Source organism: Mesoplodon bidens, assembly GCF_964165515.1.
Source record: "Mesoplodon bidens genome assembly, contig: HAP1_SCAFFOLD_453, whole genome shotgun sequence".
Classification (NCBI taxonomy): Eukaryota; Metazoa; Chordata; class Mammalia; order Artiodactyla; family Ziphiidae; genus Mesoplodon; species Mesoplodon bidens.
In genome coordinates this window covers 31,860-54,165 of record NW_027671267.1, presented here as the reverse complement: position 1 = coordinate 54,165, position 22,306 = coordinate 31,860, and the positions used below count along the sequence as shown (strand labels likewise).

At 33.4% G+C, this 22,306-nt stretch overlaps 1 long non-coding RNA gene across 3 annotated transcripts; it reads left to right on the top strand.

Moving 5' to 3' along the window:
- The first annotated feature begins 315 nt into the window (after nucleotides 1-315).
- LOC308611627 lies at nucleotides 316-21,358 on the top strand. 3 transcript variants are annotated; one of them, XR_014014977.1, is made up of 5 exons: nucleotides 5,722-5,736; nucleotides 8,789-8,833; nucleotides 15,461-15,682; nucleotides 17,195-17,283; nucleotides 20,884-21,358. It is a non-coding gene; the product is annotated as an uncharacterized lncRNA (long non-coding RNA). The 3 variants fall into 3 exon arrangements; XR_014014975.1 differs by lacking the exons at nucleotides 5,722-5,736; nucleotides 8,789-8,833 and adding an exon at nucleotides 316-330 and having other exon boundaries at nucleotides 15,464-15,682; XR_014014976.1 differs by lacking the exons at nucleotides 5,722-5,736; nucleotides 8,789-8,833 and adding an exon at nucleotides 316-330.
- The last annotated feature ends 948 nt before the right edge of the window (nucleotides 21,359-22,306 follow it).

Sequence of the window (22,306 nt, the reverse complement as noted above, 5' to 3'; positions counted from 1 at the left end):
TGAAAGAATGAATGAGTCCCCACAATTCTAAGAATAATTTTAAGACCAACACAGACCCCATATCTGCCAAGGTCTATGACAGAAGTATCCAGAGATGAAAGCCTGGATCTCAGCTAGTGGTAGAGCTGACAGAATTTATCTAGTTTTAATAATTTACAGCTCATCCCATTACATCTAGGCATAGTACCTACGTGAGCCATACAATTAAATGTTGACTGAAAAAAAATGCACAACCTGAAAGTTGAGAATTATGTTTTATTTGGAGGACATACTGAGGACTTAAATCAGGAGACAGCCTCTCAGATAGCTCTGAGGGACCCTTCTGAAAAGGTAAGGGAGGGCACAGGATATTTAGGGGTTGTTGCAAAAAAAAACCCAGGTAGTTGGAACATCAAAAGATTACTGTTAATTAAAGAAACTAAGTTAAGTTAATAAATTTAGCACTTTCCTATATATGGTGAGATGCAGGAATCTGGTCTCATGGAAATCTTTCCCTTGATATGCACTTTAATTATCTAGGGCCAGTATCCTGTTTTCTCCATCCTGAATCCCCTCAGGGTGCTGATGGCTTGATGGCTGTAACATCCTTTGTTTCTGATACCGCAGGCTACATTCTTTGTCCACGTAAATGACTTGAATATGGATAGTAAATCTGTGGATTTGCAAAACGTAATTCTTGGAGCATTTTTAGAAGGGCAAAGTTAAGGGCAATTTCAGAATCACTAGCAGCTAAAATTGCTGTTTATACTTTTCCACCGGTAGGTAGTAATCTGCTGTTGCTATCTTCAGTATTCCCAAGGGATAACAAAAGCCATTTAATTCAAGAAAGAAATGTAAAATTTAGCACAATGCAACTTCCACAAAACCAAACACACAAACACACACCCAACTCTCGCAGATATGAAGTAATAATCTAAAATAGAATCCTGGAACTAATTGCAAAAAAAGAGCAAATGTACTCATATTGGATAATTTTATTCTTTTATTAATGTTTGATATATATACATATATGTATTTATTAATAAAATTCAGAGTTGCTATATGGAGAAATAGCTCTGTACCAATATTGTCTTTGTATGTGTTTATCAATAATGTATGAGATTGCCTCCTATGCTCCTTTTCCTTTATTCTCTTGCAGGCAGTAGATGTAGTTATCAGTTGTTTTTAAAATTTCTAGGCAGCCAAAGGACTAGTATCACTTAAATAAAGAAGGCAAATTGTCCCAAAGTAGGAACAATTTTCCTTCATTATGGAACATAAAGTCCTCATATGAAGGGGGAAGAATTTCATAGCTAAAAGCTTTCAACTACAGAAGATTTATGAGTAACTATGTATGTTGTTTCAAAGTGGACTCGCTATAATTAATGTCTAAGGGTTATCTTTGGTATACAATGGATTTTGATTTTTTAAATATTATTAGATAATATACAAAAGAATATATTTAATTGTATGTAAGTTATGATAAATAATAAAAACTCCTGCAAACACACCACCGAAACTAAGAACTACAATCAAAACTGCTGAGTCTTCTCTCTGTTCTCTACCCTGATCCCACCTTCCTGCTTTCACCCAAGAAATCACTCTGATCTTGGCTTTATGTTCAACATCCACATAATTTATATCTGATTTTGCTTATTATTGAGATTTATAAAATTGATATCATACTTTAGTCTTCTGTGCTTGCTTTTTTTACTCAACCTTATATTTCTAAGGTTCACCCACTTTACTTTAACTAGTGTTCATTCATTTGTACTACTGTATAATATTTTATTGTATAAATACAAGAAAATGTCTTTATTATTCTATTAATGATATTTGGGTTGTTTTGGGCCTATTACGGACAGTACTTCCATGAACATTTATTTTAATGTTTCCTGGTAGACATGTGCAAGATTTAACATAAGTAAAAGAGTAGACATACTAAGAGTAGAATTGCTGAGTTGTAGGGAATTCAAATATTCAACTTTAAAAAATAACGTCAAAATGTTTTCCAAAGATATGGAATCAATTTTCAGCCCTTTTGCTCTATAGCTTCACCAGTTAGAATGGCCATTCTAGTCTTTTGTTCCTTGTATTAGTCTGCTCAGGTTGTCCTAGCAAAATACCTCAGATTCAGTGGGTTAAAAAACGAGATTTATCTTCTCACAGTTCTGGAGGCTGGAAGTCCAGGATCAAGATGTTGGCAGTTTTGGGTCCTCCTGAGGCCTCTTTCCTTGACTTGCAGGTGACCACTGCTTTCTTGCTATGTCCTCACATGGCCTTTTCTCTGTGTGTATACATCCCTCGTATCTCTTCCTCTTCTTACAAGGACACCAGTCATATCAGTTAGGGCCCCACCATTATGACCTCATTTAACCATAATTATGTTTTTCAAGTCCCTGTCTCCAAACAGCCACATTGGGAGATGGGGCATCAACATACCAATTTTAGGGAACACAATTCAGTCCATAACAATTTGTATTTGTATTTCCCTAATTACCGATAGGTTGAGAATCCTTTCATTTGTTTAATAGTTGCCTATGTTTCCTATTCTATGAAAGTCCAGAGAATATCTTTTGTCCATTTTTCTACTGTTTATCTTTTTCTTACTTATTTCTATTGTTTTTTAAATACAAGCAAATAATCCTTGGTCAGCTATATATGACACAAATAAGTTACTTCATGCCTTCTCACTTTTTCAATGTTGTCTTGTGATAAATAGCGGCTCTCAATTTTAATGAAATCAAATTTATCTTTTAGCTTAGTGTCTTTTTGTTCTACTTAAAATGTCCTTCCCTAGTTTAATGCTACCCAGATATAGTATATTTTCTTCTGAAAGTTCTAGTGTATCTTTGTTTTATATTCAAGCCATTAATTCACTTACAATCGACTTGTCTGTATTATCCAATTTCTTTGTTTTCTTATGAATAATTAAGTTTTCCAGGACCATTTTGGAATGAATGGATTTTTTAGGTGTGTCTGAGCTGTTCTTAAGCATTCACATAAATTTCAGAATTGGAAATCCTGTAAAACCTCTATTAAGTATTTTTATTGTAATTGTATTGACTATATAAATTAAGTTGGGGAAAATTTTACATCATTATGATGAGTCTTTTCTCTCCATAAACAAGATGTACCTCTCCATTTATTTAAGACTTCTTTAATATCTTTCAATAAGGTTTTATTTTCTCCATAAATGTCTTGCACATTTTTATTTAGATTTATTCCTAGATAGTTTTTTTTCCATTTTAAATAATTTTTAAGCTCTCTCTTTGTTCCTGGATTATAGAAATCCAATAGACTTTTGCATCTTGAGCTTATATCTAGCCATCTTGCTAATATTGTTTTTTAGTAAGAGAGAGGATTTTCTTAGCAAAGAGGAATAAATGTAAAATTAAATAAAAATGTTATGGGTCAGCTCTGGTCAATAGAACTTTCCATGATAATGGAAATGTTCTTAGTGCTGTCAAAAACTATAGCCATTAGTCACATATGTTTTTAAATTTTTAAATGTAAGTTCAATAAAATTAAAATTTAAGTTCCTAAGTCAAACTTGCCCACATTTCAAGTATTTAATAGCCACTTGTGACTAATGGACACTATACTGGACATTGTATCTCTAGACTATTAGACTGTGAAGCCATGGCGTCCCGGGATTTTATCTTTGTCAATGGCATAGTGAGATCTTTCATGTGACAGTTATTCTGTTATTAAAAAGAGAAGTTACTTAACCTAGTCATCCCTAACTTTTTGAAATAATCCAACATAGCTTTCACCATCCATGAATTTCTTGAATCATATTTATGTTTCTAAGCTATTTCTTGTGTCAAGTGTTCACTTTGTAGCAAGTTCATTGTCCTAAAATGGCACAAGAGGTTCCCTTATTCCTGATAAGCTGTGATTGGATGAAGAAGACCTTGTTACCCTGCCTATCTGGTTTTTATTATAATCAGATGTTAATCTGTATCAGTCTCCATATTCAAAATTCACCATCAAAATTATATGTTATTCACATGATGGTTGTCTTTATTTCATTTAGCTAGTATCATGACCTTATAAATGCAGTTTGGGTCATTTTCTCCTAAAATATCATATTTATCCATGTGGAAATACATCTCCTACTTCTTTGCCCCCTTTAAACTCTTCCTGTAATTTAACCCTCATGAGCTTTATTTCCCCTAATTTTAATTACTTAATATTTTGTAAACCATTTAAGAGATCACTGGTATGCTCTTTTTTTCAATCATCTATACATTTAAACAGTGTGTTGCAATAAGAAATAGTACTGGTAATCAGAAGACTAGAGTCCTAGTTTTACCCATAAAAATGAACTGTATGTGCATTTAAATAAGGCTTGTATAAGTTTTATTCTGATTCTAAAATTGTTATGATTATTTAGAAAATTATGTTTGAAATATGACATTATTCAAAACCAATAGAGGTTTGAAATCTATTAAAAATCTACAAAGAATTCAACTATTTCACCTTTTTCCCTGATTTGATATTCAACTGTAATCCTTCATCTTTCACTTACAGCATGCTGTAGCTGCTGTTGACACAAAGACAAAATATAATGTCTAAATATTGTGTACTTGTTTTTTAAATGAAGACTTTTGTTTAAAGTTGTCTTTTACATAAATTCTTGATTCCCTTTTCACAACTTTTCCATTCCCCATGCTACTGCAATCAATCACTCATGATAGAAAATTATTCTCTTTTCTGTTTGCTAAAGCTCTTTTTAAAATACCAAGTTTCAAATGATCATCAATTCAAGAAACTTTGGAAAATGAACTTCATAATTTCCAGAATGAATATTTTGTTTCACTGGCTACCAGGACACCATCCTCTCCTAGATTTCTCCCCTCCTCACTCACCATTCCTTGGAAGTCTCCCTTGGTGATGCCTCCCATCCCTCAAAGTCTGTTAGAATGCCCTAAGGCTCATTCCTGGCCCCCTTCACTCTCCATCTACCTTAACTACTCATGAGTTTTAACCTAGTCCCATTACTTTAATGGGAAGATGACTTATGACTCCCCAATTCATACTTCTAGCCCTAACCACTCACCTAACCTCCAGACTCCTAATTCCAATTTCCCACTAAACATCTCCAATCTATGCATAATAGACATTTCAAACTTAGCAAATAAAACTAAATATTTTGCTTTGATCCATCCATTGCACTCCAGTTTTTCCTGGCTCCATAACTCATCCAGTTGCTCAGGCCAAAAATGTTAGATTCATCCTTAAACTCTCACTTTCCCACAATTCCTATGTCCAGTCCATCAGAAATTCTTGCCAGTCTAACTTGAAAATACATCCTGAATCCACCTACCTCTCACCTTACTCTTGCCATCTTTACTTACTCCAAGCCATCATTGCTTGCCTCATCTAATGCAATAGGTAGCCTCTTCCACAACCTCCTTGCTTCTTCCCCTCTTGCCCCAATCCTTATAGTCTATAAGCAATACAATAGCCAGAATAATAAAAAAACCCATAAATCATATCACATTATTTTGCAAAACCCGTTCCCATCACTTTAGAATAAAAATTAAACTTCTTACGTGTCCTACATGCTTTATTCAGTATTTCTTCTGCCCTACTCTCCAAGCTCGTTTACTACTACTATTCTCTCACACACATATCCAGATTTTCTTTCTGCAGTGGCTTTCCCAACATCAGCGCCTTTGCACTTGCTATTCCCTACAACCTGGAAGATTTTAAAAATCTGTAAGATTCCTCCAAGCAAGATCTTAGAAGGTATTTACATTTCATTTTGTAGAGATATTTGGTAGAAGACATTTTTGCAGAAGATAGATAAATTTTACTTTGGCGGCTATCACACATCTAGCGATTTCCAAGTTGGTTAAATAACAAATGTGAATTGATGAAGCTAAAATAAAAGAACTGTAGTTGGTGAGACCTATGTGTTTTAAACCGTGAACTTTGAGGAATTGTAGACATGCAAACTACACCATGGTTTCAGTGTTAATGTGTGAGAATTAGCTAAGGTATTTTCCAAATACTCATTACTCTCTAAAGAGCTTCTGAGCAGGAAATCAGAACAGGGCCTGTGGACCTGAATTTTATCTAGTACCACAGTTGATTCTGTTGCAGATGGTTTTCAGTCAGCCCTTTGAGAGACACCAAGCTGGGGTATTTGCCCAGATATGATTAGCAAAGGTCATGCAAGTCACCAATGAGATACAATGGAGAATCAACAAATGACCGAAAAGAGTGACAAAAGAAGAAGAGGATCCAGTAGGACCAGTAGAGACGCTATCCCAAGCACTCTTGGCTAGGAGTTTTACAAATCCATTCATATAAATGGACTGATAGTTAACAGCCAAATGGCACTGCATATTTTTTTAAGTTGCTGAGTATTAAAGTGTATGGCTAAGCATCATAAGTTTCGTTAAATTATATTTTGGTTGCTATAAAATTAGGTGTACATTGTGTGTCATAGATGTAGGGATATAGATGTGTAAATATATGTCGTTGTTTCAGTTCTTCAGCTGATACTTCATAATGTCTTTGTAACTTCTAAATGAAGGACCTCTTCAAATATTGTTTAGAAAAAAAAGATACCTGTCCATCCCTGTCCACCTCCCTTCATCCCCTTCCTTGTCCCTTCCCTTCTTTTTTTTATATCTTTATTGGAGTATAATTGCTTTATAGTGTTGTGATCCCTTCCCTTCTTGAACAAATTAGTCCATTAAGTGAGGTAAAATAACCTTTGTCAACATGGGGTAGGTGGGCATTCAAGGAACCACATGACTTGGCATTGGGTCTCAGAGTCTGAGAAAGGGGAGAGGATGTCTGCATAAGGGAGCCTGGAGTTGACTGCTGAAGTCTGATTCGTGTGAAAGGGCATCCACGTGAGGAAGTGGCCTTGGCAACCACTCTGTACAGATAGTCATAACCCGTGCCAGGTGGAGAAAATGTGTGGATGGGAAAGTGGCAGCTACAAGAATTTACTTAAATACAGGAAGATTGATCAAATAAGTAAGGATATTAAGGATATGGTAATCAGTGTTATTTTAATATCTGTGGAGGGAGTTAAAATATGAAAAGGGCAAAAACTAGAATGAAAGGGTGTTGAAAGGGAATGGAGGATGTTAATGTGAACACATGATTTTCAATACAGAGACATTATAGAAATAAACATAGACAATATGTTTGCATATGTTTATGAATGTGTTTGTGAATATGTGTAAGTGGTTATGAATATGTGTTTTCATATGTGTGTATGTATATATGTACCTAAATCCCCTAGCTCTGCCTATTGAGAGTACCTGGGACCACTACTTCCCAAGAGCAATGAATACACCTAGTGTCCAGATCTTGGTTTCTAAATACAGCTCTCCAACTGAAGGAACAAAAGCTCTTTGGAGAAATGGCTGATTCTAGCACCACTACAGGGAAAATATAAGATGACCCTAGAACATATTATTGTTTCAAGAAGTAAGGGATCAGCCATAAAAAGAAACGAAATTGAGTTATTTGTAGTGAGGTGGATGGACATAGAGTCTGTCATACAGAGTGAAGTAAGTCAGAAAGAGAAAGACAAATACCGTATGCTAACACATATATATGGAATCTAAAAACAAAAAATTGTCATGAAGAACCTAAGGGTAAGACAAGAATAAAGACACAGACCTACTAGAGAATGGACTTGAGGATATGGGCAGGGGGAAGGGTAAGCTGTGACAAAGTGAGAAAGTGGCATGGACATATATACACTACCAAACGTAAAATAGATAGCTAGTGGGAAGAAGCCACATAGCACAGGGAGATCAGTTCGGTGCTTTGTGACCTAGAGGGGTGGGATTGGGAGGGTGGGAAGGAGAGCGATGCAAGAGGGAAGAGGTATGAGGATACATGTATAACTGCTTCACTTTGTTATAAAGCAGAAACTAACACACCATTGTAAAGCAATTATACTCCAATAAAGATGTTAAAAAAAAAAAGAAGGGAGATATCACAGAATAATTGGGAAACATCAAAGGATATAGAAGCCAAACTGAAGGGGTTTCCACTGGACAAATCTTGAACAATCTAAGCCTCAAAATAAATAATGGTAGAAACGTATTATAGTCAATTGAATAAAATAGGAGTCTATGAGTTCATACTGATTTAAATAATTAAATTGAATAAATTATGTTTGATGAGGAACAGGATATTTACATAATTACAAAGTGCCTTACCACAAAAATTATTAATAATGAAGGAGAAAAAAATAACTTTACAATGGAGAAGACTGGGTGATACACCTTAATCAAAAGAGTAACATAATATTCCAGTAAGGTTACAAGTTAAAAGTTTGCCGAAATTGTTTGATAGGAAGCAGTGAGAAGAGCAGAGCTTCACCACTGTGTTATTCCTGCCAACGACACATATCCTGAATAATCATGAGACAAATACAAACAGCTAAGTCCTACAAAATAACTGATCCATATTCTTTAAAATTTTCTAGTTCATGAAATTCAAGGGAAGCCTGAGAAAATTTTCCAGATTAAAAAACTAAAGAGACAGGACAGCTAAATGCAACATGTGACACTGGGCTGATCCTTTTATTATGAAGGACATGATGGGGATAATTGACAAAACTTGAAAGGGGTCTGAGGATTAGTAGCTCTGTGGTCATGTGTCAGTGTTAATTTCCTGATTTTCATGATTATATTTGGATATATGTTTGTAGGAAATACTAGAGGATTTGGAGGAGACATTGCATTGTGTTGGCAACTACTCTCAAATGGTTTGGGAAATAAATTATTTTTATTGTCATTTCAATCTTTCTTTAATTTTCTAGATCGTTAAAAGAAGGCAAAGAAAGAGGAGAAGACCCCTGAGTCAGGTAACCCTCCTTTTCCTGGCGACTCCCATAGTTAAAAGCTCAGTTTACAATGGTGGTCAGTTTTTCAGTCTATTTGTGCTAATTTCTGTTACTAACAACATAGCATCTTATTTTCTCTTTGAGGTTTTTGGATTTTTCCTAATTATGCTTTTGCTTTTTATTCTATCAAATGTCTATGAATTTGATAAAGTCCTCGGTATTAACACAAAATCAGAAAGATTCATAAAAATAAAAATAAGTTCTTGGAGGGCTTCCCTGGTGGCGCAGTGGTTGAGAGTCCGCCTGCCGATGCAGGGGACACGGGTTCGTGCCCCTATCCCGGAAGATCCCACATGCCGCGCAGCGGCTGGGCCCGCGAGCCATGGCCGTGGAGCCTGTGTGTCCGGAGCCTGTGCTCCGCAACGGGAGAGGCCACAGCAGTGAGAGGCCCGCGTACAGCAAAAAAAAAAAAAAAAAAAAAAAAAAAAAAAAAAAAAAAAAAAAAAAAAAAGTTCTTGGAGAAATTTATAAATTTCTACCTGCATTCAAATTGGAGTAAGTTGGCAAGAAATTTATAAGGGGAAAATACTATAAGGAGCACTCCCATTCAGAAACTCAAAATGGTTGCACATGTTTATCTTGTAAGAGGTCTGTGATGAAACAGCAGGATGAAGGCTATATGTCCAAACTTAAATGCAATCTTTTAAATCACCTTTCATGTCAGGCCATGTAAGAACTGGGCAATTCAAGAAGTAAATTAGAACAATTCTTACTTTCAATAATTTCTTAGGTCAACACTTAGAACAATGAAAAACTTATCTTTAACTCCAAGAAATCTGGACAGTTATTAAAGCAAATGTGTTGTCCTACTGGCCTACACCTGGTTATAAACAGCAGTACGACTTCAGAAAACCTTGGACACTGAGTGAACCTTCTAAATATAGCTTTTTCTTTCTATAAAGGTGTTTTACAAGAATGCTATTTTTTGTGAAAATGTGGCCTTTATAAAGGGTACACTAAGGTCTGTGACTTTTAGACCTGGAAAAGATTTGAAATATTTTCTTAACCTGGGAATCCACATTTTAGAGGCATAGAAAGAGAAACCCAATGAAATTAAATATTTTGCCCACCATCAAATGGCAAACAAGTAATAACGACAGCACTCAAGCCTCTGTCTTCTAAATCCATCAAATGCAGCATAAATAGATTGCAATAACTGCTTATTTTCATTGTCCTCAACACTACATTTCTTCTGTGCCTTATCCCTCTTCTTTTAAGAGGGATGACAACATTATCTGCAAACTTTATAACTATTTTTTTTTAATTTTGCTGTTTTGTAACTCATTTTTGAAAAATTCTGTTTCTATGTTGAAAATGTGTAAGGACATTTACCTTCTTTCTTGAAACACCTTTGCCTGCATTTATCACATTTTATTGTTGAACTATTGTGTAGCAATAAGTACAAAAGGGCGTCTAGTAGAGGAGATAATGTCGGAGGCAACAAGGTGTATGTATGGGGGGGTCGGGGTTAGAGTTGACATACCTTAAGGGAGATGAGGAGAGAGGGAAGAGAATAGAAATTTTATTTATTTGAAAAAATATGATGGCAAGTTAGACAATGTTTGGCTAAACTTAATACAATATAGCTTTCCTTAACTTAAATTCCGGGTTAACTTCCACTGTTTACATTGCCACAGACTAGGGAATAAACAAAGCCAAAAGATTTTTGGTACCACCATTTTGTGTTAATTTCATAAAGATTTCTACAAGACTTTTTAAAAATAAATTGAAAAACGAAAGTCTTGTCTTTAGCTTATTTTCCCTGCATGCTTGCACTTTAATAAGTTGATAAATGACATTTAAACTCAATAGTTATGATTAATTCTGTCCCACAATTTTTAAAAGCACTGGGGATTGTGTGCGCGTGCATGCACGCACCTTTACAACCAGTAAAATAAAGTTCTTGATCAAAAAATTATTATCACTTAGACTATTGAATAAAATCAGATATGATAGAGGGGCCAGCTGTTGGTAGGTTTAAAAGTCACCCTAGGTGATTAATTCATGCAGCAGTGTTGCACGTCTCTCTTTAGATGAAGCACTTAGAAATATAACCAAGCATGGCTCTAATTTCATATCTGAGACCTGTTTTATTTAGAGTTCTTTGGCAAGTGCTTGCTCGATGTGTTTTTATAGTCTTTGGTTGTGCTATAAAAATGTCAAAATTATGAATTAACAGATATGCAAAAGTGAAATCCTAGAAGATAGGATAAACATGAAGTCCTCTAATTATCACTCAAATAAGTTTGGTTGACACAGAACTGGGAATCAGATAAAGACATTAATAATTCATAATGCTGAAGTTAAAATCTTCTTGTTACAGTACAAAAGAAATCCTAATTTGTACCACAAGGTAACGAATTCAGTACTTTTCATTTGTTAAATATTTGCTTATTACCCTGCACCGTGCATATAACACTATTTCCAAATTTGGAGGGCAAACAGGAAAAACAAACACTCTCTACCCTCAAGTTGTTTATACTGCAGTCAGTGAAATTTCTCTACTTTGAGATCTTTTAATTCCTCAGTTCATTGTAACATCTTCTTCAGATGAATTGTTTTTTGTTACAACCAATGTTTAGCACTTTAGTTTCTTCAATGTTCCTGATAGTGAAATAGTCATTATGCTAATTTCCAATATTAATTATAGAGTTGATAGGAGAAATGCTCAAGATTGATAGTAAAGTGATTTCGATAATCTACAAAATGTCTTGAGGTTTCCCAGATAACAACTTGTCTCCCAGACAAAAATGCACTTATTATTTATATTCCAAGCTTATAAAAATTTTTGTACTTTAATCATATAGAGATTTTACAACATCTTTTCATTCTCATTTTAAGATATTTTGTTCAATAGATTATCTCATTTTGAAACTATTGATTTATATATACATACTATGTAAATATTATATATTTCTCAATGACTAGATTAGTGCTTTCTTAACTACTTAATTTTGTTTAATTCATATTGTTCTTCAGCATTTCTTTTACTCAGTGGAGCCTATCCTACTGACTTCAAAAAGCCTGAAAAATCTGAAAATCCCATTTGAAGTAACTGTATGGAAAATCGTTAAAATAACATATAATAATGGTAGAGAAGAAGAGTATTTAACATTGTGCTGAGATCATTCCATTCATAAAGAGATTAATCAATAATTCTAACATTCAGACATATAATAAAAATGAAAAATAATCATAATACTGAGCAATGACATTTTCAATAAAGGGAGATATTAAATATTGTATAGGAAACGAGTATGTGCAAAGCAGATAAGTTGGCAATGATTATACATATATTTAAAATATGTTGAAGCAGTCATAGACAGTTTTTCTTTTTGGCTGAAAAGAGGCATATTGCAGTGTTTAAGCACTACTTCAACTGGAATAGATATTTAGACACTATACAGAAAACACATGATTGCAGAAGAGCAGATATTAGCAGGTGTGTGAACGTGTATGTCTTTAATTAATGCATTTTCATTCATTCAAAAAGAAGAATGCCAAATTTACTTTAAAGGTGGCATTGTGATATGTTAAAGTTCCATTCTTAGACTTTTGCTGCTGTTGCTGTTCCTTTAGTATTCACCAACGAGTACCGTCCTGTCATTTATCCAAGTTAGAAATCTAGGAGCAATCCTAGGATTCTCATTATAGGGTCCACTACCTTCATGCTCCCCACTCAATAAGTAACAAATTCTTGGCTCTCCTATATAGGAAAGCTCTCTCCAATGTACGCCTGCTCTGTAACTCTCTGGGTCCAGCATCTCTGCCTCAGCCTCCCATTCAAGTCACTTCTAGTTCATTCTGTGCAGGGCCATTTTTAAACCTTCCTCAGTCCTAGGCAATTGCCCTTTTAGAAGCTTTACCCTAAATGTTATCAAATGCATTAATATGTGCCCAAGTCACATATCCAATATAATTTATAGATAACTATATGAAAGCTGAGTAACATTGCTGTTGTAGTAATATTAGTTGAAAATATTAATTACACAAGTTTTGATCTCAATTTTGCAGATTTTTTTTCATATTCTGGAGCCATTTTTTTCAGGTGTCAAACAATTTTCTAAGTCCTTCTCAAACTCCTAGTCCCTAGTGAGTGTGCTTTTACTGTCACAGGGTTGAACAGCTCAGACAGCAAGATGTCTGAAGATGAAGACCATCACATGGTTGAGTAAATAAGATACGTGGAAGATGGAATGCAAAGTGTTTGTAGAAAAAATATACAAATCAAGGAAGAAATTGCAGTGTCAATTAATATGATGTATATCAGATGATAGTATTAAAAAGCCAGGTTAAAATAAAATAACTTAATAATGTACATATTTGTCAGATTGTTCACTAGTGATATACTGCTCAGTGTAGGGTGAGAACCACAGATATTATCTTCTGGAAAAAAACCCTTTAAGCCCTAACAGATTCAGTTTATAAATTTCCTCTCTAATAAATGAGGAATAAAATAATTTACAATAAATTAGTTATTTCCTCTTCTGAAGGTACTAATAACACAAATTCAGTCAGAAGATGGATCAAGTTTTTCATACATTTCTCTCATTTCACATTTTTTAAATAAATGAGACTATATTTTGTCTAATGACTACCAGAACAACTATCTGGAAACTGTGCCTTCATTATATGTGAGACAGTATTTTAGGAGATATAGATGTATATTTAGATGGAGATATAAATACATAGCACATATACACAATATTTAATAAGACACAGGAAATGTGGGATAGCTCCAGACTGCTACACCCTATGTTCTGAGCTGCTCCGAAATGCAGTTCCTTTTTTTTTTTTTTCTTAACATCTTTATTGGAGTATAATTGCTTTACAATAGTGTGTTAGTTTCTGCTTTATAACAAAGTGAATCAGTTATACATATACACATGTTCCCATATCACTTCCCTCTTGCGTCTCCCTCCCTCCCACCCTCCCTATCCCACCCCTCTAGGTGGTCACAAAGCACCCAGCTGATCTCCCTGTGCTATGTGGCTGCTTCCCACTAGCTATCTGTTCTAATGGGAGTTCTCTGGGCACAAAGAGCAGTATTTTCTGTAATGAGATTAGAAGAAAGGATTTGCTAATAATTGCTTCTATAGCAACTAAAAATCTTGGAATCCCACCTTTCAGCATTTTGAAAATCTTAAAGGGGATGTTGTCAGTAACAGAAAAATTGAAGACTGATAATGTATTTAAATTAATCATTCTTTAAATTCATCTGCCCATTCACCTTTTAAATTGATTCATGCTTCTCAGAAAATAAAATATGCTAATCCGTATATCATTTTTCCACTGCGTAGAGCAACTATATCTAAAAACAAAAATACTATTTTACTTTCCTTTACTATATTCCTCACAACTTGTGGTGTACTTTCATATCTTCTTTTCATTCTGCTAGTGAGATATATATACATATATGTATATATACACATAATATTTAGATTTTAGATATTTGCATTATGCAGGGCAATCCATAAGATGGATAGATGCTTAATATTAATACCATTGAATACAATTTTCATAATTTTATACTTTAATTATTTTTGAAAGGGTAAAGCAAGGGTAAAGCAAATTCGAAATGAAAAAAGGTGACCAAGCTGGCATTTTTCATTTCAGACTTTATATTTGGACTACTCAGTGGGACAGATTATAATAACAAAATTTTGCTTTTGCAGGGAGGTCAATCTTTGCTTCTGCATTGCCTCATCTCTTTTAATCCCATCCAGTTTATTTTTCATCTCAGAAACTATATTTTTCATCTCTAGGAACTCAATTTGGGTTATTTTTATATCCTCTATATGTCTATTTAACCTTTTTGAACCTATGAAAATTAGTTATAATAACTGTTTGAATGTCTTTGTTTACTGATTGTACCATTTTTCAGTGTCTTTTCATTAATTAATTTTTCTCCTTGTTATGGGTTATATTTTCCTTTGTCTTTGCATCCCTGGTAATTCTAGATTGCATGTCAGATATTGTGAATTTTACTTTACTGGTTGCAGGGCGTTTTTGTATTTTTTAAAATATTTGTAATTTTGCTCAAAGAGGTAGTTAAGAAATAGTTTGATCATTTTGAGGCTTCCTTGTAAGCCTTATTAGGTTGCAACTGAAACAATTTAGTCTAGGGCTAATTTGGTCCCACTACTAAGGCTATACCCATTGAATACTCTGTGTATTGAATACTCTAGTTGACGCTGCATGTATTAAATTATATCAAAACATATTTGTATAATCTTAAAGCAATAAATGCAACACATACAAATATTAAAAAAATTTTTAATTAACTTTTATTAAATAAAACAAAAATGTTTTCTTCTAGTAACTGTAGTATTTTAACATATTTAAATACTGTATCCCTATGAAATTCATTTTGTTAATAAATATGAAAAGAGAATCCACCTTTATTTTTTACAGGTGACCAGGGACTTGTTCAAACACCAACATTTAACTGTATTACACAAAACATTATGCCACTGGTTTTTATGGGTTATCATTATAATTAACAGCTTTATACAACCATTGTCTTGTGCTGTTTGTTGTTCAATGTCTAAAATTATTGTTTAATATATATCTATATTTTACTTTTAGCAGTTTAAGCCAGGAGAGTAAATCCAGTTCCTATTACTCCATCCTGTCCAGAAGCACAGGTCTTAAGTGAAATTGAATACCAAAGAAACAGTTCCAAATTTTACAACGGATCTATCACTGGTTGTTAGCATATCTTCCCACACCCAAGACACCAAGATAACTTCTACTCACTGTTAAAGCTTTATGATGAGCAAAACTTCCACCACTGTGCTTCCTTAACATGTGAGTATATTTTTAATTTACTGGTTATATATATTCTCTAATTATCCATTATTTTGTCCTTCTTTTTGATTAGATATTGATATCCACATGTTCTTTTCTAATAGCTCACAGAAATTTCTCTCATTAACAACACCAATAGAAATCACAATAAAAATCGCCTTGGGGGACCAAATTTATATCACATTACCAAGTTTTTAATTTGCTCCCATAAAACTTCTGCAAAATACAACCACTATCATCAGTATCATTAGAACAAAAACAAGGCATTCTAATCTCAAAAGCAAAATATTTTATTTAACTTAATAAATTTCACATTATAAAAATTTTCTCATAGCAGCATCCTTAATTCCTCAGTATTCACTAATATTGGGGGATTTTTCTTTCAGTTATTTGAGACTAAGGATGATTTTATTCATCTCTACAGCCTGGTACATATATGTACAATGTTTGTCAAAAGGTGGATATTCAAAAAAATTCTTGACTAAATTATGGTAATTCATGTGATCAGTTCTGCAGTTCTTAAAACTTTAAATTACTTGTTAATTCTAAGAGAAAGTCAGATAATTTTTAGAAGGATTTCCAAACCATGCTAAAGTGTCAGCCTTCATTTCCTTGTCTGAGAGAAACAGGATAGAAATAGATGGTTTTAAAGTTCTCCAAGCTTCTGTGTCCTTTATACATCCACAATTTTAATCCTTATCATTTTCAAGATTTGCTAAATTATTTGAGGTGATCCATTCTCTTATTAAAGTTACATATTTTATGGCACATACTGAGCATATTAACAAATAACTTACTGATAAATGACAATGCCCATAACACCAGGTTAATCTGATTTCCATGAAATGAGCTGTAACTTCAAGAATATTAATTCATCTAATAAGGGTGATGATTTACATAATGTTGCCTAAAATATTTCTCTTGATTATTTAAGAGAGTTTTCCTAGGGGTAAATAGCTGGGAAGTCAATAGAAAAAAAATACAACCATGATTAATTTAATTCCAGTCTAAAGGACTCCATATATAATGTATTTGAGAAAACCAAGTCACTATTATAGATTCAGATAAATGGCTGTATATATGAGATATTTTTAATGTAACCCAAATTATAAGAAATAGTTTTTTGGTATAGAAGCAACCACTCTTTTACCTAAAGGAAAATATAAAATCTGAGTTCATTGTAAATTTGCCTCATTGCCCTCTGTTAGTTTGTGCCTGCCCCATCCTTAGGGGCCCAGTTAAGGACTATTGTATCATCCATACATCAGAAGAGAATGTCTGTGTTCTATGTTGATAGTCAGTCTAAACAAATATTTATACAGTTGAGATCAGAGATATAAAATGTCAGTTCCAAATCCACCCATGATGGCACATATACCAGACAGATGACAAAGGTTATAAAGGCCTGTGAAATACTTGAATCATATTTTGCAACCCTTGAAAGAATTCAAGTCGGAGATTAGCAGAAACCAGGCTCAGTTCTGTCCATAATCCCCTTTATCTGTCTTCTAGCCAACAAAATGAAAACCTGAAGCCAAGCTGACAAATAGAGTGTGAAGGGCCTTCTACTGCATTTAAGAAAAAACTGACACTTGCTATAGGTAAAAATTATCTTTTCTATTACTATTATTGTTGATGTTGTTGTTATTCATAGAAATAATGAAAAAAAACCTAAATAACATTATTCTGCTGGATTCTTTACTATATGTAACACAATAAATTAACTCGCTTCATATTACACTGGGCATATAACATGAAAACATGTGCAGAGAACAGAAATCAGTATCTGTAAAGACAAATTCCCCTGTGATAGAGAAATCTATTATTTTAAGTCCAGACAATTAGATCTATTAAGGTGTAAGAGTGTTTCAGTACAGTCCTGCTAAAAGTAAAGCTTAGAAGTAAATCGAAAAAAAAACCGGAAAACTGATGCCAGTTAGATACAAAATATAAGATTATGCTATGTATATGGGACAGGATAGAACTCTGAATGAGGTCACATGTAGGGAAAGCAATATTAGTGACAAATCAACTAATGTCCTTATTGAGCATAGACATTCCAAGAAGGGTGAAGAGTACTGTATATTAGATGTAACACTCATAATATTCAAGTTAGTTGTAAAAGAAACAAGGTAAATGCTTTCAGTCAATACGATAGGCTGAACTGATATTGAGAATCCTTTCTTCCAATCTGAACACACAGTTTGTTATACTTGTGTTTTCTTTTATATGTTGCTTTTACATGTAGGAACACATAAAAAGCAAATGAACAAGCTTACAAAAAAGGGGGAGGATCCCCAGTCTCAGGATTTAAGGGGAAAAAACAAATTCAACATTAGAATAGTGAGGAGGAGTTGAAACCAAGAAATTCAAGGGGGCCCTGGAAATAATAAGCCTTGTTTTTGAGGGCTGGCTTTAAATATTCGTTGTCTTATCAGAAAACAGGTAGATGCCGTTGTCTTATCAGAAAACAGGTAGATGCTGGAAAACAATAGAATAATATCTTCAAAGTACTGAAGACATATAGCTGTCCAAATTAAAATTCTACACCTCTACACCTCATTTTAAAAAACTACTCAAGAACAAGAAGTAAAGAAATTTTCATTCATAGACAAAGAGGAATTACCACCCACAAACTGTAACAACAACAACAAAAAATGATTAAAGCAGTAGCAGCAGCTATTGGAATTGTCTGAAGGCATTAAAAAATATTCTGATGCCTAAAGCCAATACTTTGAGATTTTTTTTTTTTAACCAAAGTGATCTAGGCGGTGTTTCAATAATGGGAGCTTTAAAAAGTTCTCACATAATTCTCATGTGTTTTAGGCAAGATTGGAGACCATTGTACAAAGAATGTCCTTCAGTAAGAAAGAAAATAAGCATAAAAAGAAGTAGGAAGGTGCACTGAACAGTGACCAGCAAAGAAATTTGTAATGTTGGAATGAATCTGAATAACGGTTGAGTGTAAAAAATAATAGCCAATGGGGGTATATACAAAGTCAAACTAAAACACTAGATAATATACTGAAATACTGGAGATCAGATTTAAAATTTGAGGGGTCCATGAACCGCTTAGGAGGAAGATGAGATAATTAGTTTTAGACTTTTTAAAGTTAGAAATATATGTCAAATTTTTCAGAAAACACTAAAAATGAATACTTCATATATGATTCATAAAAAGGTAGACCATAAAAAGAGAATGAAAAATGTGTTTAAACGAAGTTAGTACCGGGAGGGATAAAACATGGAAAAATAAAGGAGAAATAGATCAATAATCACAATACATTTGATCACAGAGACAATAAAAATAAATTCAAAAATTCCAGTTTTTGCTGCTTACAAAAGACATATATAAACTATTTTTAAGATGCAATGCAATACTTCACTCGAAATAATTAATTATATACATGATAAATGATTTTCAAGATTACATGTTTGGCATGATGACATGTATACAAATTTTTAAAACTCAAAGCAATCATGTATTTTTCATGGATTCATTTGCATATAGTAAAAACTTCAAGCATGGATTCAAAGTATTTATATTAAATTCATGATACCAGTTACCTAAGAAAAGGAAAAATGGGACTGAAATGAGAATAGAGAGGAGAGAAAAGAAATGTGTGTGTATCTGTGTGTTTGTGTGTGTGCGTGTGTGTGAACACATGTACAACAGTCAAATATGTGCTTCTTTCACAGCATGATTCACTGTATTCCATCACAATATTAATAAGATTTCATACGATATGGGCATCTCTGCAGAAATTAAAATTGTCACATGCTTATGTGTATTGGGCAATGAGCTCACCTTACTATTTCCATCCATTCTTCAATTAAAATCTAGAAATGTGAATGGGCTGTTAGAATTTAGTTAGTGAGCCAATTATCTTTACGGAACATGCTAGTTATGCATAGCTTTTCCTTGGCTTAATTATGTTTTAAAATAGCAGGCATTCATTTTACATCTTTAATTGATGGCTATCACACACAATTAGTTTGAAATTTCTTATCAATATGCTTGAAATATATTTGGTTGAATCATTGGAGTAATCTTTCTTGAACTTACCCAAAAGTATGTGTTTAGCCTTCCTAAACACAGTGGCACATTTCCAAATACAAAGTAGTTGCATTAGAATTATTCCTAATATGAAGACATTCAATATTTGTGGAAACAAATTTTCTCTTGAAAACTTAGCTTCCAGATGGAAGAAAAATAGGGGTAGAAATGTATTTAAAGGCAAATTTGAAGATGAGAAATCAACATTCACATTCCATAGTGAAAGAAAAAGGGTTAGTAATTACAGAGAGAAAGGCAAATACAGTGCAAAAATTATTGGAACATATTTTGCTCAATTACAAACAAACTTACATGGTAAGTTGTAGCTTCCATTATTGCACCAATTTGTAGCATATTTTAATATTTTCATTTTGAAATGAAAATTTTAAAAAGTCATCTATTGTTTTTTTAGAAAATCTCTAGAGTGGTTGAAGTGAAATAACTTTCAGAAAATGTGTTAAAATGGGGCTACAAAAGACTTAGGAGGACATAAGCTTGGTTCTTATTATTGACAGTTTGCAAATCAGCCATGGGGATACACATTATTTGCAATTTAAAATGAATGACGATTCTATATACATATAGATGCATCTTATCATATTGATTATAAACCAAGTAAAATCTCATGAAATCTAAGTATGTTTGAAAAACTTAAACCTATTTTTATGTTTTTCCAAACACTAGAAAATGAAAGCAATTTCTGTTGTTTATCATTTTCTTTTGGACTCTCTTGGCTTCCTGAAAATGATTATGTCAAGATATTGGAGAAATATTCATAGGAAGCAACAGAGGCCATGAGAATAGAGACCTACACTGCTTCCTCATTAGAAAAAATAAAATAAAAATTCCTGTCTATCCATTTCAAATTACACTCAGGGATGCTTATAATTTGAAAGTTGAATACATGCTAGTTGTCAAGTAGTCAGCCCCGTTGATTACTCATGCATTCCCTCCTAAGTATGTTGTTCTTAGAATTCAGAGGGGTCCTTTAATCACACCCCCCATCTTGACCACTCACATCTCCAGATTTTCCTACTTCACGGCATATTGGTGTTTAACTTATTAAACAAATATTTGTTGAACAATTACTATGCATGCTAAGCAATGGGGATCAAAGATGAATGAATATTCATTTGTCTTTAAGGAGACACAGTCTACTGGAGAGAGGCAGAACTGTGAACAGATGACTGCATAAAGAGGCAAAGTCAAGTCTTATTTATTCAGAGGAAGAAGTCCCCATGATCAAGCAACAAGTAAAATCATTTCATTGTGCAAGACATGGATTTGTGATTGAAAATGCACAAGCATATTTATCTTATTATCCATCATAGATGATCACCTATTATAATCAGTGAGATTTCTTAATGGCACAGCATCTAGAGGAGGACGTCATGCATGGACCTGTCATATTCAGAAAGTAAGGAAGTGGCACAGTGGGAACAATTGAGGAAAGTAAATAAACATGACAGTAGATTTAAAATCTACTTTAACTGTTCTTACTATTATTAATCTATTTGGGCAAGTAGTAGTTTTCATTGATGTTAGCATTTTTTCATCCACGACTTGAAATCAGACATTAAATATTAATATTATAAAAAATGTTACTAATTGAATTCATTCACAAATTTATAAAAAGAGATCAGCACCAGAGACCTATTTATTGGAAACAAAGTAGGTAGAACAATTAAACTCACTTATAGTTCCTTCTCAACCAAAGTGGACAGAAGTTTTATATGTAGAGGTCAATCCTGGGCCAGAGGCTATTTAGTATTTTCATCAAGTCTAGGATGATAGAAACGCATGTGGATTTAGTAATTTACAGTTCTCTTTAGTTGATAAGACTGATGAATACTTTGTCAAGATTAAAATTCAACATGACCATAATATGACCTTGACAAATTGGAGAAGTGGTTTAAAACAATGCAATTTAATAAGTCTAAGGGTCAGATATGGGCTTTAAAGGGATTGGGAAGGAAATGGAATTTATAATAATGTAGGTGATACCATGCCAGTGAGAATGCATTTGTGTGTGTAATATAATATGTAACAAATAATATTGAGTATGACTTGAGTCAAGAATATAGCAATAGCTTTTTTTTTTCTCTCTCTCACCATGGCATAGTGCTTACTCACTCACAAATATTTCTAACACATTTCATCAAAATTTCATCATTTAATCCTGTATCCCTGCTGATAAAATTAAAAGTAATTCTAAGATATATAAATGAAGAGAAGGGTATAAAGGTACAAATAAGTGGGTGAATATTATGAAATTACTTTGTATTGTGCTTTACAAATACGATTTATGCATTTATCTTGTTACACATTCGTTCATTCATTCATTCATCAATCATTACATATTTATAGAACTTCTACTATGTCCCAGGCACTGCATTAGGTGCTGGTAATACAAGGTGTGGAAAAGCAAGCATTGTCCATATTTCTTAGAGCCTGCAGTCTAAAGAATAGTTACTAATTGTAGTAAATATAGACAGGGTACTATGAGCCATGGAACAGGGAGCCTTTCTCACCTGGAAGGATGAGGAAAGGCATCCCTTGTGAAATGT